Below are 9,131 nucleotides of genomic sequence, written 5' to 3'. Positions count from 1 at the left end.
TCTGCAAGGCAAAAATATAGCTAACGCCGACCCGTTCGAAACACCTATTCGTATAAAAAGCCTTTTATGTGGAACTCTTCATGTCTCTTACTTCATTTTCTTCTGTACTGAAAAGCTATTCGCCCTTTAAAATCACTTGCATTATCCACTCTTTGCCTTGTTATCATATACAATTAAATTGCCGGAGGCAATATAGACAGCCCCGTACGAAGTCAACTTTCATAAACTCCTATTTAAACAGCTATATTTAACTATATTTCACTGTAAATAAACATTTCACAGATAAATATATGCTATTATATAGCTATATATGCCTGTATATAGGTCAATATAGCTGTATATAGGTATATATAGATGTCCATATATGGAATGCCTGAAACACCCCACACACATAACAAATTATTTCCATGTTAACAGAAACACTCTAAGCACCATTTTTCCAAAGATATATCACTTTTATTAAAATCCAATATGGCCGCCGGCAGCCATTTCGTTATGAGACGGGAAATAGTACCGACGCTTTACATTCGTTAATACCTTTCAAACAAAAAAAAAATTCATGAAATTCGGTCAAAATTTACTCGAGATATTGACAAATTACTCCACGTTCACTGTACGGCCGAGTAGCTCACTCCAAGAGACCTAGCTCACGCTCTGGTGAATCGAATTTCATAAACCTGACTGGTGCGGTCAATACCTATCTAACTAGGCCCCACCTTATGGGTGGGTCAGGTCCCTTGACTGACTGACTGATATTTTCTCAATAGATTTTTGTAATTGTTACAAAAATATCATAGATTGATCTTGATCAAAGTAGCTCTTTGTCTTGTTTTGTCATAAATTGTTCGCTCCTTTTATTTTATTGAAAACCAAATTTTAGAATAAACAAAGGGAGCTTATTTTCAAGGTTCTGAACCTTGCTTATTTCTACATTTTCAAACAAAAGATGCTTCGATATTACTGTGTCTGCTAAAAGACGCTGTAATGAGGACGTATTTCTTGCTAAACTCCTGGATAAATTTAAACTCATGTGATTACGGCACTCGTTTCGCTCTGGCCGCAAAGTTCACTCGTAATTTTTTTTTATAGCATAGACAGCAAGTTTTTTCAGAATAAATTGCAGATTCCAGTATTTCGATTAACGAACTTAGCCCGAGTAATTTCAGTACAAACGTTTTTGGAAATCCGTCGAAAACTACTCGAGTTATCGTGGCATCAAGCGACGAGACAAAAAATCTTTTGGGAATATCTTTAAGATCATCGGTCCTTCATAACCATCTTCGAACTTGATCTGAGGAATTTAATTCCTCGTCGATTAAAAAAAGTTTTTGGAAATCCGTTTAGAATTACTGAGGTTATCGTGGCATCAAGGAATGAACAAAGTGTGACAAACATTTTCTGTATTTAAGGTTTTTGATCATACATTCCATGTATTTTCAATCATAGTAGTGAACATTGTGTGACAAACATTTTACATCCGTAAGACCCATGACAGCAAAAAGAGTCGAAATCCGTTCAAATTTGGCCGACCTACAAGCAAAAACTGCTTGGCGCCCTGAACCTGGTTCACACCAAGGGGTCTATCTCACGAGTCTGTCATCCGATTTCCATAAACTTTTTTTTTGTCGATCGGTATTGTAAATACCTTTCATTTGACGTAACACTTACTAATGTAGCACTTTCGCACCTCTTGTGATGTCGTGGCTTACTGAGAGTTGAATTTTTAAACTTTCGCATCTCATTCGGGAAGCGAAATAGTCATTTGTGTACCTGTTTTGGACGATTGATTTTTGGCAATTTCGCGGATTGTAGGCCGAACGAAGTGAGGTCTACATGCGAAAGCGCCTTAAATCAACCGTCCCAAACAGGTGCACATGTGAGTTTTTATGCAGAGGGCCGGAAACCCGAGAAAATTCGAAAAATTGCCCTCATTTTCGGCCCCGAAGCATGAAAATTACAACTTTCGTAGTTAGTGTAATGAAAAAGTCATTTTCCATTAGTGAATCGTGTCTCCGTAGATACAGTCGACCTCATTAAAATGAAATTTTTTGGCATCTATTTAATCATCAACGTTTTCGTGGCTGCAGGTACGACAACACGACCATTATTATGACTTTGTGCAATGTAATAAGAAAATTTGTCTCTGTTAATACATTTACAATGTCTCTGCAACATCTCCAGCAATAGGAACTTCAATTTTCAATCCTGTGTGCTCACAGAACGAAACATATCAAACATGCTATTGTAGTGCCCCTTACTATATTAAGTAAGAGAGAAGTAAGTTCTCTCTCTTTAGTATAAGAACCATGAATATGTTACTTAAGTGAATAAAGAATCATTCCATATAATATTGTCAAGCAGTGCGTTTCACTTAATACAACACTCCCGTTAAGACTATATATACCAAATATATATATACATGGCGACAGTGACAGTGATATAAAAAAAAAAAAAAACGATAAGTGGTCGGGTTAGTGAAACCGTTGTACTGCAAAGTAAATAATTATTAATAAAGTGAATCATTAAATGAATAAATTATGGGCACATCTGACTCAAAGCCGCAAACCGCCACAACGGATGGTACTAACAGTAATACTGATGTTAATAGTGTCAATATAATTCAAGAATTTTCCGAACACAAAACCAGCACTGGCATTTGTTTATTAATAATAGTGGTACTATTGGCAATTCACTTTATCTATAAATTTTACACGTTACATAAAAAGTGTATCGTAAAGCGTGAGAGACAAGTACGCCAAATTTGAATATTGAATATAAAAACAGAAAAATAAACCACGAACAATATTTGACGGGATTTGAAAAATAAATGAACAAATAACATTACTGGAATTGATGGACATCCAAGAGCACAGGCACGAAAATTCGTACAAATTTGGTCCGTGGGGTCCGTGGAAAACAGGAGAACATTGCTAAGTCAACAGCGAAGGCACAGAAAATCATAGATCGCACAGGCGCGTAAGGTCGTACAAAATTTGGCCCTGGGTAAACAGATACACATAGCAACAGGTATGAGTTATGGAAATTAAAATTTGATTTTTTTTTTATAAGAAAATGTTTTAAATTTTGAAGTTTTTATATGTAACGACACGCGATTGAAAATTATATTTTATGCTTACGTTTTAAAATCGATGTTATATGAGAACGATTGTTTATTTTGCGACAGGATGTTGAAATATTAAATACGACGAAAAGTTGTTCTAATTAAAAAGAAAGAAAAAATATTTTTTTCTGATGTCAGCGAATTTAACACGCGCAGTTTTGAAATTCTTTACACGCGCAGTTTTGGAATTATTTTTTTTTTCGCTTACAATCGGTATTTGGTATTATTTTATGAAAGAAATACGATACTAAGTTTGGGACAGGATGTATAAATTTTGAAAATAATTGCAACATTGTGATTGATAAAGCAAACAAAGCGTATTTAATGGTACGAAATGGAAACGTTTGAATCAAAGCCTTTATTTGATTTAACGGAATTTTTAATTGTTTATTTTTCAATTTTATTTTTCTTGATGGTCTTGTCATTGGTTTTAATTTGGTTTTATTGTCAAGCCCGAACGAATAGATTCATTTGATGTGTTTATATTGTTGGAAATCTGGTGAAGTTGATACGAATAAGTATTTTTTATTTGGCAAAGTATGACTACATGGACACAATTAAGTACTAAATTAGACGAACACAGAATAGAATTTGAAAGAATTTATAAATGCCTGAGTGTTTCAATTAAAAGGAAAATTCAACGTGAAACTTTCGATAAACATTTACAAGACATTATTGAAGTATATAACGCTGCGACAAAGTTGATAAGAACGCACGATCTGCAAGAAGACCATTTGACTTATTGTACGGAATTTCACACAAAAATTAGAGATCGTCTTCTCAAATTGTTTGGAACTTTGAAAGTACACATTGTAGTACCCCCCGGAGTAAAAGAAATTGACCCAAAAGTACTTGATAAAGGTGATTCAGACTCAGATTCAGAAATGGTACAATCAGCTGAAGAGTTTCTTGCCTTGGCAGGAAAAACTATCTCTAGGAATTATGCAGGTGACCCATTAGCCCTTACAGCTTTCATAAACTCTATCAAACTTCTCGAGAAGATGGCAGGTACGACGCACGTTACCCTTTTGATAACATATTTAATGACTAAATTGGAAGATAAGGCTATGGAATCAGTCCCTGAAGATCCACAAACTATTCAAGAAATAATTGATGGACTTAAAGTAGGCATTAAACCTGAGACGTCTAAAGTAGTAAAGAGTAGGTTACAGGCTTTGAAGTTTGACAGATTCAAGGTTCAAGACTTTGCCCTTGAAGCGACGAAATTGAGTGAAGCACTACAAAGAGCTTTAGTGTTGGAAGGTGTTGGTAAGGTCAAAGCACGAGAAATGTGTGTAGATGAAACTATTGACATGTGTCGGGCGAATGCTCGAAGTGATCTGATTAAAGCCGTATTATCAGCGTCTCAATACAATGATCCTGATGAAGTAGTTGCTAAACTGATTTTAGAATCGTCTACCGAAAAGCAGGAAAAGCAAGTGTTAGCATACAAGGCACAGTTTAGAGGTAAACGGGGAAAAGGTAGAGGCCGTGGTGGTTACGGTAATTACGGTAATAATTATGGAAACTATAATAAATGGAATGGTGGAAATAATAATTACCATCAAAACGGCAATGGTCGAGGTAATAATGGTAGAGGAAGATCCTGGAATCGTGGCCGTGGTCGTGGTCGCGGAAGTTATCAGAATTATCAAAATTATCCGAATCACTCAGTTAGAATAGTCGAGGCTTTGGGAAACGAGGAAGCCCCTCAGCGATACCAGCAGCTGGGGGAAACAACAGCAATGATGCCGTATCAGTCTCAATAGTCCAAAGGAAGGTTCTATCTATGAACCCAAACTACTCAGATTTTATAGTTTTGAGTAGTTCGATTTCAAATAAACAATGCACATTCCTAATTGACACGCAGGCGGACATAACTCTCTTAAAAATTTGCGCAGTCCGCCCAAGAGCGCTATTAGATGTAGAAAATTTGATTGACATAACAGGAATAACGGAAGATCCCATAACGACTTTGGGTTGTACGAATGCGACGTTGGGTAATGACGATTTTAGAGTAAATTTTCCAGTACATGTAGTACCAAATGAATTCAATATTCCGTCAGATGGGATCCTAGGTAAAGACTTCATGAAACATTTTAGATGCAATATAAATTACGGAGATATGACGTTTAGATTTACATTAAACGAACAAATGATTACGGTACCAATAAGGGAAGGTCCCGAAGTAAATACGATAGTTTTACCCGCGAGAAGTGAGGTAATTAGACAATTCAATTTGAAAAAAGAAGTGTTAGAACCCCAGTGGGTCGATTCTTGGGAAATTAGTGCAGGAGTCTTCACAGCTCGCACAATAATTAGCTCAGCTCAGCCGTTGATCCGAATTCTCAATACTACGGATAAAGTACAAATAATGAAAAATGACCGTCTACCAATTCAGAAGTTGTCAGATTATAAGGTTTACACAACGAAAAAGGAAATCTCTTCTAAAGAAAGGACAGAAACTTTACTGAAAATTTTAGAAAACAAAGTTCCTAGTTACGCTAAAGAACAGCTTTTCCCGTTGATAGAAGAATATGCGGACGTTTTCGCATTAGAAACTGACAAGATGACTACAAACAATTTTTATGAGCAAAAATTAAGGTTAAAAGATGACACACCGGTTTATATAAAAAATTACCGTACACCGCACAGCCAGATTAATGAAATAGAAGCTCAGGTGAATGAATTTTTAAAAAAATGACTTAATAGAACCAAGCGCATCCGAGTATAATAGCCCTTTGATTTTAGTCCCGAAACCCCCTTTGAATGGTCGTGAACGATGGAGACTATGTCTGGATTATCGCCAAGTTAATAAAAAATTAGTGGCAGACAAGTTTCCACTGCCTAGAATGGATCAGATATTAGATAGTTTGGGAAACGCAAAATGTTTTTCGGTCATTGATTTGTTCCAGGGATTCCACCAGGTGCCATTAGAAAAGAATTCCAGAGACATAACGTCTTTTAGTACTAGTACTGGGTCATACAGATGGAAAGTTTTGCCTTTCGGGTTAAACGTTTCACCGAATTCATTTACTCGCATGATGACAATTGCCTTTTCAGGTATCCCCCCAGAACAGGCATTTCTCTATATTGATGATGTAGTCGTGATAGGGAAAAGCGAGAAGCATCATTTACAAAATCTCAAAGCAGTATTCCAAGTGTTGCGAGACAGAAATTTGAAAATACATCCTCATAAATGCAAGTTTTTCGAGCCCGAAGTAACCTTTTTAGGACATTTGTGTACTCCTGATGGCATATTGCCAGACCCTAGGAAACACGAGAAAGTTAAAAATTATCCAGTTCCCACAGACAAAAACGCTGCACACAGATTTGTATCATTCGCAAATTATTATCGACGTTTCATCCCACATTTTGCGACTATAGCAAAACCATTGAACAATTTGACTAAAAAAGACGTGACCTTTGAATGGACTGAACAATGCCAAGAAAGTTTCGATACATTAAAGGAAATTTTGACAAAACCACCAGTTTTAGCTTACCCAGACTTTTCTAAGACTTTCATAGTCACAGTCGACGCCTCAATAACAGGTTGTGGGGCTGTACTGAGTCAGCTACATGACGACAATGATCTACCAATTTATTATGCATCAAAGTCATGGTCTAAAGCAGACGCAGTGAAGTCGACTCCAATTCAAGAATGTTTGGCCATTCACTTTGCCTTGACCCAATTTAGACCTTATGTGTACGGAGTACCGTTCCGAGTCCGTACAGATCATAAATCACTTATTTATCTATTTACGCACAAGACTTTGTCTCCTAAACTTATTCGTATTAGGCTGGACCTCGAAGGCTACGATTTCACAATAGAACACATTAGTGGAGCTAAGAATGTAGTGGCCGACGCCCTATCGCGATTAAATATTAAAGATTTACTAGATTTATATGGAAAAACAAAGACAGTATATGTTATGACAAGATCCAAAACAAGAAATTTGAAAAAGGAAAATGAAATGACGACCAATGAAAATTTAAATAAAACACAAGAAATAAGTTACGTACCGGTAATTGAACAATTAAATGCGCATATAAATAAAAAGATACCTCGAATAATGTGTACGCGTACAGAAGGAAGTAAAGACGAGGTAATAGAGCTCAATATATACGAAAATTATAAGAAACTGATCAGTATGAAAGTTCCGGTAGAAATACGCAATGATTTATCAATTCTCGAGAAAGTAATTAATAGTTTACAAGAAATTGCGATAAAGAAAAATTTTAACGAAATTCAGTGGTCGCTAAACGATATTATGTTCAAATTTGTATCAATTAACGTTTTTAAAGAAATTTGCAAAAATAAATTGAATAAACTACGAATAGTGTTAATTAAAAGCCCGATTTTGATCAATGATAAGACAAAACAAAATGAACTCTTAATGTACTTTCATGACAATCCGATTTTTGGAGGACATGTAGGTCACAAGAAACTCTACGCAAACTTAAGGAGTTATTATGCCTGGAAAGGCATGAGGCGAGATGTTGCCTCTTTTGTCAAAAGTTGTACGAAGTGCAAACTAACGAAAGTCAGTGTGAAGAACAAAGAAGCCCTCGTATTAACAAATACTCCCCAGGCCCCCTTTGATGTAGTAGTGATAGATACCATAGGCCCATTGCCTACTTCCCTTAATGGAAATCGCTATGCGATTACGTTAATTTGCGATTTAAGCAAATACTTGGTAATCATTCCTATTCCGGACAAACAGGCTCTTACGGTAGCCAGAGCTATTTTCAATAATTTCGTGTTAATCTTCGGCCTGATGAAACAGGTCATCACCGATCTGGGAACGGAATATGTGAATTCAGTGTTAGAAAGACTATGGGTCCTTTTCCATGTGACCCACAGCAAATCCACTGCTTATCACCATCAGACAGTGGGTACAGCAGAGAGGAGTCACAGAACGTTTAACGAGTATGTCAGAACTTACATTTCCGGTCAGCTCGATAACTGGGAAGAATATTCAAAATATTTCTCGTTCTGTTATAATATCTCCCATCACGCGTCTTATGATTTCAAATACTCCCCCTATGAATTGATATTTTGTAAGAGCCCAGTGCTCCCATTCGATTGGATGGATGGTCGAATTGACCCAATCTATAATATCGATGACTTTAGCAGGGAAGCGAAGTGCAGACTACAAAGAGCACACGTAGACGCCAGAAATCTTATTGACAAGATGAAACTAAGGAACAAAATGAACTATGACTGTTCTGCCAAACCGATAGAATTAGAGTTAAATAATAAAGTAAAGTTGTTTAAGGAGCCATATGATAAACATTCGGAACGCTACGACGGTCCATTCATAGTTAAGGATATCCAAGGATCAAATGTTACGATCACAGATGGCGACAAGTTTTTGAAAACTGTGCATAAAGATAGAGTCCGAAAATATGAATGAATCGTCACAAAAATAAAAGAATGATTTTAATATTTTTATGATTTTATTGTGAAGTTTTATTTTTAAATTAAGGTTAAAGATTAAGGGTTAATTTACAATTTAATCTTTATTTCAATCTGCAATTCAGTTTGAAATTATGTTATCATAAATTTCTTTAAAAAAAAAAAGGGACGGTGAGAGTCGCAATCTCACAAAGTGAAATCAAATCCCAAAAATTAATAAATTATAAGCAATGGTTAGTTTTAAGACTAAGAAAAGTTTAACTTTCAAAAGGAAATAAATAATGTACGAAATAAATAATAATACGATTGGCATACACCAATCTAGCCGAAGAGGGATGGTGTAGTGCCCCTTACTATATTAAGTAAGAGAGAAGTAAGTTCTCTCTCTTTAGTATAAGAACCATGAATATGTTACTTAAGTGAATAAAGAATCATTCCATATAATATTGTCAAGCAGTGCGTTTCACTTAATACAACACTCCCGTTAAGACTATATATACCAAATATATATATACACTATGACGGCTGTGAATATACTTGCGAAAATTATGCCACTGCAGGCGCATGCGCAGGTGTATGTAATCCAGAATT

At 35.9% G+C, this 9,131-nt stretch overlaps 1 long non-coding RNA gene across 1 annotated transcript; it reads right to left on the bottom strand.

The window, feature by feature from the left end:
* Positions 1–864: 864 nt before the first annotated feature.
* Positions 865–1,096, bottom strand: LOC119082977. The gene is made up of 2 exons (XR_005088760.1): positions 962–1,096; positions 865–910 (listed from the first exon to the last, which is right to left on the bottom strand). It is a non-coding gene; the product is annotated as an uncharacterized LOC119082977 (long non-coding RNA).
* Positions 1,097–9,131: the final 8,035 nt, after the last annotated feature.

This window comes from Bradysia coprophila, unplaced genomic scaffold (genome assembly GCF_014529535.1).
Source record: "Bradysia coprophila strain Holo2 unplaced genomic scaffold, BU_Bcop_v1 contig_520, whole genome shotgun sequence".
NCBI classification, from domain to species: domain Eukaryota; kingdom Metazoa; phylum Arthropoda; class Insecta; order Diptera; family Sciaridae; genus Bradysia; species Bradysia coprophila.
This window is presented reverse-complemented; position numbering and strand designations above follow the sequence as displayed.